Source organism: Panthera onca, chromosome C1, assembly GCF_046562875.1.
Source record: "Panthera onca isolate mPanOnc1 chromosome C1, mPanOnc1 haplotype 2, whole genome shotgun sequence".
NCBI classification, from domain to species: Eukaryota; Metazoa; Chordata; class Mammalia; order Carnivora; family Felidae; genus Panthera; species Panthera onca.
The window spans coordinates 35,248,780-35,261,757 of record NC_138346.1 but is presented as its reverse complement, the minus strand read 5'-3'; the positions used below and the strand labels follow the sequence as shown (position 1 = coordinate 35,261,757).

At 38.9% G+C, this 12,978-nt stretch overlaps 1 pseudogene; it reads left to right on the top strand.

The window, feature by feature from the left end:
- Positions 1-12,978, top strand: part of LOC132671047 (aldehyde oxidase 4-like) — a 64,804-nt pseudogene that overhangs the window by 33,470 nt on the left and 18,356 nt on the right.

The following is a 12,978-nucleotide window of genomic DNA, read 5'->3' as shown; positions in this document are numbered from 1 at the left end:
TAATTATCTGGTTTGAGAAATACTGAAACTCCAAGGCAGAGCTCTCAACCCTAGTGTGATTTTTAAATCAAAATTTTAAATGTACAAATAATAAGTTTACAATTTGATGAAATTTTATGTATAGGTATAAATCTATGTAAACACTACCCACATCAAGATCTAGAACACTTCTGGGGAGCCTGGTTGGCTCAGTTGGAAGAGCATGCAACTCTTGATCTAGAGGTCATCAGTTTGAGCCCCATGTTGGGTGCAGAGATTACTTAAAAATAAAATCTTTAAAAACATATATAGAGAGCCCAAGGAAAGCAACAGCGGCAGATGGGGAGGAAGCAGCAGGCTTGGAAGACCCATCTGCCTTCAGTAGGTTTCCGCTCTTTGCTAGGGACAACAATTAAGTGAGGTCCCCAAGTGAAACCCAAGTTCAAACCTGGACTGTTTGGAGGAGAAGAGACCAACATGGTGGAGAAGTAGGGGGATCTGAAGTTCCCTCCTCTCTCAAACAAAGCAGTATTGAAGCTAAAGGACTTTCAACTCTAAGAGTCCAGGTGGCAAAGCGACAGAGATACTTGCAAAGACCCACCAGGACAACATGACAGGCCATAGGTGCATGATTGTGAACTGAGAGAAATAAAACAAACAAAGGGGAGGGATCCCCTTCTGTAGAGAGACAAAGGGAAGAGAAAGAAGCTGGGGAAGCATAGGACTATATCTGGGTAAAAGAAAAACCACGGACCAGGATGGTGAAAGATTCAATGTCTAACTGCAGGGCTTTCTCCAGACTAGGGCTGGCTGCCCTTTTCACACACCTGGGGAGGTGGGGAGCCAGCCCCAGGCTTGGTAACTAGTTCAGAGGTGCAGTCCGCAGTGGGAGAAAACAATCCCCTCCCTGGAGTGCTATGGGAAGAAAGTATACATCCACTCAAAGGAGTGGCACGTCACCAAAACCAAGGTGGACAGTGTGGGAACATTGAACACATGGGGGTTTAAATCCCAGCGAAGTGCCAGGAAAGCACAGGAGTCGGCAGAGTGGGACAAGCCGCCTTGTTTGCGGCCATAGCACAGTGAGGACAGCTTGAACAGAGTGATTTGGGACATCTGGTCTGTGGAGGTGAGACTGGGGGGTTGCCATTTTTCTCCCCATCACCAACAAGGTGGGGCTTCAGGGAATGGACTGTGGGTCCACAATGGAGGCAGGACCTACCTACACCAAACCAGGGCCCCTCCACGCCTGGTAACTGTGTATATACTGGAGCGGGATTAACATGATGAACCAGACAGCCCCTCCTCCAGACCAGCACTGTTGCTTTGCCTGGTTTAATTCTCGGACAATTCTTATTATATAGATATATTCTTCCTTCCTTTTCTCCTTCTTATCTCTTCCCTCCTGTAGTCTGGTTACTCTGGTTGTTGGTTTGTTTAAGCAGATTTAATCTATTCTCTTGATAGATGCTCTACACCTCATATATATATATATATATATATATATATATATATATATATATTTAATTTACATCCAAGTTAGTTAGCATATAGTGCAACAATGATTTCAGGAGTAGATCCCTTAGTGCCCCTTACCCATTTAGCCCATCCCCCCTCCCACAACCACTCCAGTAACCCTCTGTTTGTTCTCCATATTTAAGAGTCTCTTATGTTTTGTCCCCTCTCCCTGTTTTTATATTATTTTTGCTTCCCTTCCCTTGTGTTCATCTGTTCTATGTCTTAAAGTACTCATATGAGTGAAGTCGTATGATATTTGTCTTTCTCTGACTACACCTCCTTCTTTATTTTCCTTTCTCTCTCTCTGGCTTAAGCCATATAGTTTCTCTGTCCAGTCAATTTTTATTTTTTTTCTTTTTTCCTGCTCCTGTCATTTCTTCCTTTTCATGGAATAAGGCCTCGTCCATCAGCACCACCTCTACCCTGTTGTTTACTTGTAGTTGGTGTTTCTGATTTTTGTTTTTGGTTGTGTGTGTGTGTGTGTGTGTGTGTGTGTGTGTGTGTGTTGTTTTTGTTTTCTGTTTGTTTTTTGTTTGTTTGTTTTCCTTTCCAGGACTACTTCAATGAACAAATCAAAGCACACCTGGTGGAGGGTACAAAACATGACTAGGAGTAGGGATAAAGTAACAACGGTCACAACAACAGAGAGCAAGTAACACTCCAAAAAACACCTCATGAAGGGCCAAGCCCTGGGCAGTGTATGACCCCTCTTTAATATAGTAGTGATTGCAGGTACAGGACACATAACAAGCTTTTAAAACATGTAGGGGACAGAAAACTAGCCAAAATGATGAAATGGAGGAATTCTCCTCAAAAGAAATTCCAGGAAGAAATGACAGCTGAAGAATTGATCAAAACAGATATAAACAATATAACTGAATAACAATTTAGAATAATAGTCATAAGATTAATGGCTTGGCTTGAAAAAAAAAGCATAGAAGACAGCAGAGAATCTATTGCTACAGAGATCAAGGAACTAAATAAAAAATAGTCACAATGAATTTAAAAATGCTATAAATGAGGTGCAAAATAAACTAGAGGTGGTGACAGCAAGGACTGAAGAGGCAGAAGGGAGATTAAGTGAAATAGAAGATAAAATTATGGGAAAAGGTGAAGCTGAGAAAAAGATAAAAAATTCTGAACCACAAGGGGAGAATTAGAGAAATAAGTGAGTCAACGAAATAGAACAATATCCATGTCATAGGAGTTCCAGAAGAAGAGAGAAAGAAAGAGGCTGAAGGTATACTTGAAAAAATCATAGCTGAGAACTTCCCCAATCTGGGGAAGGAAACAAACATTGAAATCCAGGAGGCACAGAGAACTCCCTTCAGATATAACTTGAATCAATCTTCTGCATGACATATCATAGTGAAACTGGCAAAATACAAAGATAAAGAGAGAATTCTGAAAGAAGCTAGGGATAAACGGGCCTTAACCTAAAAGTGTAGACACATAAGGGTAGTAGCAGACATATCTACTGAAACTTGGCAGGCCAGAAAGGAGTGGCAGGAAATTTTCAATGTGATGAATAGAAAAAATATGCAGCCAAGAATCCTTTATCCAGCAAGCCTGTCATTCAGAATAGAAGAAGATAAAGGTTTTCCCAGACAAACAAAAACTGAAGAAATTCATCACCACTAAACCAGCCCTATAAGAGATCCTAAGGGGGACTCTGGGGAATGTTGCAAAGACCACAAAGTATCAGAGACATCACTACAAGCATGAAAACTACAGATAACACAATGACTCTAAATCCATATCTTTCACTAATAACACTGAATGTAAATGGACTGAATGCTCCAATCAAAAGACATAGAGTATCAGAATGGATTAAAACAACAACAACAACAACAACAACAACAACAAAACAAAAACAAAACAAGACCCATCTATTTGCTGTCTACAAGAGACCCATTTTAGACCTGAGGACACCTTCACATTGAAAGTGAGGGGTTGGAGGGGCGCCTGGGTGGCTCAGTCGGTTAAGCGTCCGACTTCAGCTCAGGTCACGATCTTGCGGTCCGCGAGTTCGAGCCCCGCGTCGGGCTCTGGGCTGATGGCTCAGAGCCTGGAGCTTGCTTCCGATTCTGTGTCTCCCTCTCTCTCTGCCCCTCCCCCGTTCATGCTGTGTCTCTCTCTGTCTCAAAAATAAATAAACGTTAAAAAAAAAATTAAAAAAAAAATTAAAAAAAAATTAAAAAAAAAATAAAAAAAGAAAGTGAGGGGTTGGAGAACCATCATGCTACTGGAAGTCAAAAGAAAGCTGGAGTATCCATACTTAGACAAACTAGATTTTAATTTTTTTAATGTTTATTTATTATTGAGAGACAGACACAGAGTGTGGGCAGGGGAGGGGTAGAGAGAGGGGGGAAACACAGAATCTGAAGTAGGCTCCAGGCTCTGAGCTGTCAGCACAGAGCCTGACGCACGGCTCGAACTCACAAACTGCAAGATCATGACCTGAGCCGAAGTCGGTCGCCCAACTGACTGAGCCACCCAGGCACCCCCAGACAAACTAGATTTTAAGCTAAAGGCTGTAACAAGAGATGAAGAAGGGCATTATATCATAATTATGGGGTCTATCCATCAAGGAGAGCTAACAATTATAAATGTTTATGCACTGAATTCGGAAGCACCCAAATATATAAATCACAAACATAAGCAATCTTATTGGTAAGAATGTGGTAATTGCAGGAGACTTTAATATTCCACTTAAAGGAATGGACAGATCATCTAGACAGAAAATCAATAAAGAAACAATGGCCCTGAATGATACACTGGACCAGATGGACTTGACAGATATATTTAGAACTTTTCATCCTAAAGCAGCAGAATACACATTCTTCTCAAGTGCACATGGAACATTCTCCAAGATAGATCACATACAGGGTCACAAAACAGCCCACAATAAATATAAAAGAATTGATATCATACCATGCACACTTTTGGATCACAATGCTATGAACCTTGAAATCAACCACAGGAAAAAGTTTGGAAAACCTTCAAACACATGGAGGTTAAAGAACATCCTACTAAAGAATGGATGAATCAATCAGGCAATTAAAGAAGAAATTTAAAAATATATGGAAACAAATGAAAATGAAAAAACAACAATCCAAACCCTTTGGGATGCAGCAAAGGCAGCCCTAAGAGGTAAATACATTGCAATCCAGACCTATCTCAAGAAACAAGAAAAATCCCAAATACAAAATCTAAAAGCACACCTAAAGGAACTAGAAGCAGAACAACAAAGAAACCCCAAAGCCAGCAGAAGAAGAGAAATAATAAATATCAGAGCAGAAATAAACAATATAGAATCCAAAAAAACCAGTAGAACAGATTAATGAAACTACGAGTTGGTTTTTTGAAAAAATAAACAAAATTGATAAACTCCTAGCCAGACTTCTCAAAAAGAAAAGAGAGAGGACCCAAATATATAAAATCATGAATGAAAATGGATTTATCACAACCAATCTCCCAGAAATACAAGCAATTATCAGAGAATACTATGAAAAATTATATGCCAGCAAACTGGACAACCTGGAAAAAATGGACAAATTCTTAGACACCCACACACTACCAAAACTCAAATGGGAAGAAATAGAAAATTTGAACACACCCATAATTAGTGAAGAAATTCAATCAGTTATCAAAAATCTCCCAACAAGGGGCGCCTGGGTGGTGCAGTCGGTTAAGCGTCTGACTTCAGCCAGGTCACGATCTCGCAGTCCGTGAGTTCGAGCCCCGCGTCAGGCTCTGGGCTGATGGCTCGGAGCCTGGAGCCTGTTTCCGATTCTGTGTCTCCCTCTCTCTCTGCCCCTCCCCCGTTCATGCTCTGTCTCTCTCTGTCCCAAAAATAAATAAAAAACGTTGAAAAAAAAAAAATCTCCCAACAAATAAGAGTACTGGGCCAGATGGCTTCCCTGGGGAATTCTACCAGACATTTAAAGTGGAATTAATACATATCCTTCTCAAGGTATTCCAAAAAATAGAAACAGAAGGAAAACTTCCATACTCATTCTATGAAACCAGCATTACCTTGATTCCCAAACCAGATGTAGACCCCACAAAAAAGGAGAATTACAGGCCAATATCCCTGATGAACATGGATGTAGAAATTCTTAACATACTAGCAAATCGAATTCAACAGCATATAAAAAGAATCATTCACCATGATCAAGTGGGATTCATTCCTGGGCTGCAGGACTGGTTCAATATTTGCAAATCAATCAATGTGATACACCACATTAATAAAAGAAAGGATAAGAACCATATGCTCCTGCCAATAGATGCAGAAAAAGCATTTGACAAAATTCAGCATCCTTTCTTAATAAAAACATATTTAGAACACTTCCAGCACCCCCAGAAAGCTTCCTCTTGCTCCTTCTCAGTCAGTAACCCTTCCAAAGTTTTACCTCTTCTGAACCTCATATTAATGAAATCTTATAATATAACTTTCTTTGTGCCTACTTCTTTTATTCAACATTGAGTGTGGAAAATTCATCCATGTTGTTGCATAGATCGATAGTAGTTCTTCATTGTACAGGAGTATTCCATTATATAAATCTTCCACAATTTATTTATCCATTCTACTACCGATGCACTACTGAGCTATTTTCAACTTGAGTATGTTATTAATAAAATTTCTATAATTTATACATATCTTTTTGTGAACATAAGCACTCATTTCCAATGAAATATACCCAGGAGTAGAAATGCCAAATAATAGTGTTTTTATATGTTTACCTTTAGTAGTTAATGCCAAATATTGAAAAAAAATATATTCCAGTTATACTCTTATTAGCAATCATGAGAATTGCATTGTTCTGTTGTTATCAGTCTTTTTAGTTTTATCTAATCTGATGAAGTAGTATCTCATTGTGGATTCAATTAAATTTCTTTCATGACTGTTGATACTGAACCCTTCTCATATGTGTATTGACCATTTTTATATTCTCTTTTATGAGATATTTGTTCAAGCCTTTTGCCTGTTTTTTTAATTAACTAAAAGTGATCATTAAATTAATATTATAATTATATTGCTGTAAGTATATATAATTATTTTTAATGTAATTACTAATATAATAAGTAATTGATTTACTTACAAATTAATAGAAAGTTTCCATGTTTTTGGTGTAAGTTCTTTGTTGATTAGAAGTATCATACATATCTTCTCCCAACCTGTGGATTGCATGTTCACTGTCTTCACAATTCTTTTTCATCAACAAAAGTTCTTGATTTTAATGAAGTACAATTTATCAGTCTTTTCTTAATGGTTAATGCTGTTGTGCCCATGAAGAAATTCTTGCCTATCCAAAGGTTATGAAGATATTTTTCTGTTTTGTCCTAGAAGCTTGATAAAATGCTTTAGCCTTGATGTTTAGGTCTCTGATCCATCTCAAATTAATTTTTCTATATGGCATGATGCAGGGGTAAAGTTTCAGTTTTGTTCAAGTGTATATCCAATTGACCTAACACCATCTATTAAAACTATTTTTTCCTTTATTGAATTGCAGTGCAGCTTTTATTATTTTCCATGTGTCTACATATGTGTTGTTCTATTTCTGAACTGATATTCCATTCATCTGTTTATCTGTATTTGTAATAGACCTCACTGTCTTACTTGCTATAACTCTATAGTAAGTCTTGAAATCTGAGAGTATAATGTCATTTTCCTACTTCTTTCTCAATATGACCTTAGCTGTTTTAGGTTCTTTGCATTTCCATATACATTTATCAGTTCATCAATTTTTACTAAAAAATAACTTGCTGGGATTTTGACTTGTATTGCATTGAAACAATATCAACTTGAGAGACTCAAAATCTTAACAGTATTACATTTAAATCCATGAATATGATAGATACCACCTTTTACTCAGATTTACTTTAATTTCTCTCAGTAACTTTGCAGTTTTTATATAGAGATCTTGCACATCCTTTCTAATATTTATACCTAGTATTTGGTGTTTTATAATGCTGTTTTAAATGATATTTTTATTTAATTTTCTACTTGCTTGTGTCTAATACATAAAAACACAATTAGCTTTTATACACTGACCTTATATCTAAGAACTTTACTAAATGCACTTACTGTTTTAATAGTCTTATAGATTCTCTTCAATTTTCTGTACACACAAACATATCATGACAGTTTTATTTACCTTTTCCAATCTTGATACTATAATTTATTTCTTTGTTTGTCTGCTTTGACTTACTACACTGGCAAAGACCTAGTTAGTATATATATTTTTTAAATACCAATACCAAAATCCCATCTCAGACCAATGAAATCAGAACTGGAATACAGGATGAGAGCATCAGTATTTATCTAAACATTCCCCAGATGACTCTAATGTGTAACCAGGGTTGAGAAGCACAGTTATTTCCTAAGAGAATTACTATCGGTCTTAGGTAAAAGAAAATAGTAATTTTCACAGAACTTAGTACCCTCTTCTAAATAACTAGAATGGAGAGTTCTATAAGCTTTTAGTCTTTTGCTAAAATCTGGAAGAGTGCTTTTTTTTTTTTAACCATTTTGCATGACTCACATTTTGTTGCCCCAAGAAATAATTTCAAGAAATCCTTCGACTCCTGGCAAAAATAACTCTTCACTTATTTTAACAGCACAGGAATCTTTTGGCTAATTTTTGTTGTTGCTATTCTTAATTGAATTATAGTTGACATACACTGGCTAGTTTTAAAGTGAAAATACTGAAGTATTTAGTACTTTATTTCATTTTAAAGTAAAAATGCCTTCCAAGTATTTAAACTAGGGCCAAATGCCTCTTCTGGTATAACCTACAAAATGGTAAGGATAAGGATGTACTGGGCAAGCTAAAGTATCAGCTAAACCAGCAAGAGCTGGCTGGTTTTAGGGAAAGAAACAACCTCAACTTTGCCTTTTCTTTTTTAAGTTTATTTATTTATTTTGAGAGAGACAGCGAGAGGCAGGAAGGGACAGAGAGAGAGGGAGAAAGAAAGAGAGTCCCAATTGGGCTCTGCACTGTCAGCACTGAGCCTGACTCAGGCCTCAAACCCATGAACTGCAAGACCATGACCTGAGCCTGAAACCCATGACTCAGGCTTCAAACCCATGACCTGCAAGACTGACTGAGCCACCCAGGCGCCCCCTCAGCTTTGCCATTTTAAATCTTTGTGTCCTTTTACAAGCTACTTATCTTCTTTAATTCAATAATTCTAATATCACCTAACTGAGGTACATATTATTATTAACCCACCTCCACCCTGATTTTACAGAAGAGGAAATGACAGTTTAATACCTTGGCCAAAGTCACCGAACAAAGAGATGACAGTGCCTGGATATGTGGCCAGGTTTGTCTGTATGCTCAAGTCCAGCACATCATGGATCTCACCATCCCACTTGACAGATGAGGAAACTGAGGCCAAGAGAGAGGAAGGGAATGACCCAGGGTCATACAGCTGTTTGTGCACAATGAAGATTAATTAGAAAAAAGTAGTTTAAGGGCACCGGGGTGGCTCAGCTGCTTAACCATCTGACTCTTGATATCTGCTCAGGTCATAATCTCATGGTCATGAGATTGAGCCCCGGGTCAGGCTTGGCCATGCTGAGCATGGAACCTGCTTGGGATTCTCTCTCTCTTCCTTTCTCTCTCTGCCTCTCCCTCTCTCCAAAAATAAATAAATAAACATTTTAAAAAAATAAAGAAAAAAGTGGTTTAACCAAATGATAAAAGTCCAGCTCTCCACAAACTAAAGCAACTTGCTCCCCATAAACCAAATATCACTGAGAGCCCCCAGTCTGGGACTTTCAACTGAACATTGTCCTGTGTTTATGCCTTACAGGTGAGGTCCACATAGAAGGGCAGGAAAATTTTTACATGGAAATGCAAACTATCTTGGCTATCCCAAAAGAAGAAGATAAAGAAATGGCGTTACAGCTTGGAACCCAGTTTTCAAGCCATGTGCAAGTAACTGGATATTTTTGGAAAATGAGACTCCAGATGACGGTAGGCTGTGAGGCCCTGACAACCAGGCACTCTGCTCTAGAGGACTTTCGATTCCTTCCACTTCTATGCCTCTGAGTATGCTCTGTGTATTTCATATTAGCTACAGTCCAGAATGAAGAAAAATGGGGCAATATTTCCCTGAAAGGGAAAATATTTTGCTACCTTCCAAAATTTAGGGCAAGATTTATATTACCCTTATAACAATTGATGGTGAAAAACCTAATCTCAGGGAGGTCAAAGCCTTAGTATTATATTTAAATCTCCCTTTGTAGTTCATTTGTGTTGCTTCTTTGTCTGAATATTTTCATGTATTAGTGATGCACCAGTAAAGCTATTGCATTTCCTGTGCAGTAGCAGATGATTTCCAATCCTAGTCCAGTGGTTGAGATATAAGGCATGGCTGCACCTAGGCAAGTAAAGGATTCTCTGAAATTCCCCTCTTCTGAAATGTGGAGTTGTTGGGCCTAGAATTGTGCCTGGCACAGGAGGATATTTAAATATTTATACTGGGAGGAGGAGTAATGAAGAGCATCACTGAGGGGGAAAGCTGATGGCTTCCTGGTGGAGCAGAGTGAGTTGGTGCTGTGGGGTCCTAAAGGGATGGATAGACTCAATGTGAGGAGGAAGCTGCTATTCAAGGCAAAATGAAAGTCTGAGAGGACTGATGTTGAGCTGGGATGTGACTGGGGCCTCTGTGGTTACAAGTTTTAAAGTGGAACAGCATAGGAGTGAGGAGTTATGGTTTTGCCCCTAAAAAGCCATGTGATCTCCCACAAGCTGCCAAGCACCAATATCTTTTTCTATAAATTGAAGGAGATGATAAAGATGACCTCTGAAGTCTCTTTTGACAGAGAGTATGTAGCTCTGGGCTCCAAATGGATAACATGTATGTCCTCCCAAGTCACCATTGCTGCCTACCAACAATACCTTCTAAGGTATGATTAGTCAACTTCGTGAGGCATTTCCCAGGGGTAACTGGGGCACAGGACAGTCACAGCTCACAGCCCAGAACCTGGGTCAGTATCAAAAGCAGTCCCAATAAAGGATTTGTATAAACAGAGAAGGTCTAAGAATGACTAACAAGCACATGAAAAGATGCTCACAGCCTTAGTCACCAGAGAAATGCAAATCAAAACTATAGTGAGATACAACTTCACATGCACTAGAATGAGTATAAATCATAAGACAGTAATAACTATTGATAAAGATGTGGAGAAATTGAAATCTTCATACATTGCTGGTGGGCATGAAAAATGGCACAGCCATTTTTGGAAAATACCATGGCAGTTTCTAAGGATGTTAAAGATGGTGACTACATAACCCAACAATTCCATAACTAGGTATCTACCCAAGAGAATTAAAGGCATGTGTCCACACAAAAATTTATACACGAATAGCCAAAAGTAGAAACAACCCAAATGTCCATCAATTGATGAATGGGTAAGCAAAATATGGTATATCTCTACTTTGGAATATTATGCAGCCATAAAAAAGAATGGAGTACTATTCCATGCTACAACATGAATGAACCTTGACAACATTATGCCAAGTTAAAGAAGCCAGACCACAAAAGACCACATATTGTAAGATTACATTTATATGAAATGTTCCAAACAGGCAAATCTATGGAGACAAAAAGTAGATTAGTAGTTGTCTAGTACTAGGGGACTGGAGGAAGATAAGGAGTCACTGCTTGGTAGATCCAGGTTTCTTTGAGGATGCTTAAAATGTTCTAAAATTAGATTATGGTGATGGTTGCACAAATTTGTAAATATTCTAAGTGCTAAATAACTGAGTTTCTTTGACTAGGCAGAGGGCTAGATAATGGTACATGGGTGAGGAAATAAACTGTTAAATTGCACTTATGTGGCTTTGGGGACTCAACCTCTTGCAGGAATTTGTGGCTGCAGCATTAAATGTTCCAAGGAGTAGAATCACCTGCCACATGGAAAGAACTGGAGGAGTGTTTGGAGTAACCAAGCCTGCTCTGCTAGTGATGAGGGAGCATAAGGCAAGGGTTATGTGTGACATTCCTCAGGCACTCCTGGCTGCCTAAGAACAAAGGAAAGGAGAAAACAAATAGTTAACTGATAGAGATCACAATCATGCAGGACATGAGTCTCCATCAGTTTACAAATGTCTTCGTAGATTACAAGAAAAAGGCTATCTTATCAATAGCCTAATCTCCAGAAACCTATAGACTCAGTTTCCTGGAGCCCCAACATTACCCTCCCCTCTATAGTGATGTGGGAAACAAAGATAAGAAGGAAATGGGGGCACTTAGGTGGCTGAGTCAGTTAAGCATCCAACTTCATTTCAGGTCATGATCTCATGATCTGTGGGTTCAAGCCCAGCATCAGGCTCTGTGCTGACAGCTCAAAGCCTGGAGCCTGTTCGGATTCTGTGTCTCCCTTTCTCTTTGCCCCTCCCACACTTGTGCTCTGTCTCTCTCTCACTCTCTCAAAAGTAAATAAACATTAAAAATTTAAAAAAAATTTTTTTTAATGTTTTATTTACTTTTGAGAGAGACAGAGACAGAATGCGAGTGGGTTAGGGGCAGAAAGAGAGAGAGATACAGAATCTAAAGTAGGCTCCACTCTGTCAGCACATAGCCCGACGCGGGACTCAAACTCACGAGCTGTGAGATCATGACCTGAGCTGAAGTTGATCACTCAACCGACTGAGCCACCCAGGCGCCCCTAAAAAAACTTTTTTTAAGTTAAGAAGGAAATGGTAGATAAAATTAAATTTTCTTATAACCTGCAGCCCATTTGTAAATACTTTAGGCAAATACAGAGCAGAACATTTCTCCAGAACTCCCTACTGTCTTAATGTTAATGCCTTACCAGAGGGAAAATAACTTTAGCTTGACAATAGCAAGGCCTCTGGTATCTTCTGAGTCCTCTTTAGCATATGAAAGTCCTTCTGGAGGCCTCTCTTTTGCCTTTACCTCCCATAACTCCATAGTATATAACCAATCATTCTTCACAACCCCAGTCCTGTCCCCATGCTTTAATAAAATCATTGCATCAAAGACGTCTAAAAAATCATTTCTTGGCCATCAGCTCCAGACCCCACCACTCCAAAACCCCATCACTAGGAGCTGTCAGTGCCTTGGTCCACCAACAAGTAAGAGTCACCATAACAGCTGTGACTGTCAGCAGTCCTGGCTGTGCCAATGCCATCATGTCCTTCTAGTCCTGTACCATGGCTTGCTTTTGTCCCACTGGTCATAGACTCTCATCTCCAAAGGGTATGTTTAGCATGTGGTGAAGAACGCTGGACCTGAGCCAGAAGATCTGTGTTCAAGCCCTGCTCTTGAACTGCCACTCACTTACAAGGTCACCTTGACAAGCCCCCTCAGTTTCCTCACCCACAAATTGGTGAAAGTAATCTACCTGTCTTACAAGATTTTTGTGTAAAATAGATGTAATCACTATAAGTTTTGACTCAGATGTAACATGTATTGCTTTTTCATTGACTTTAATTCTTT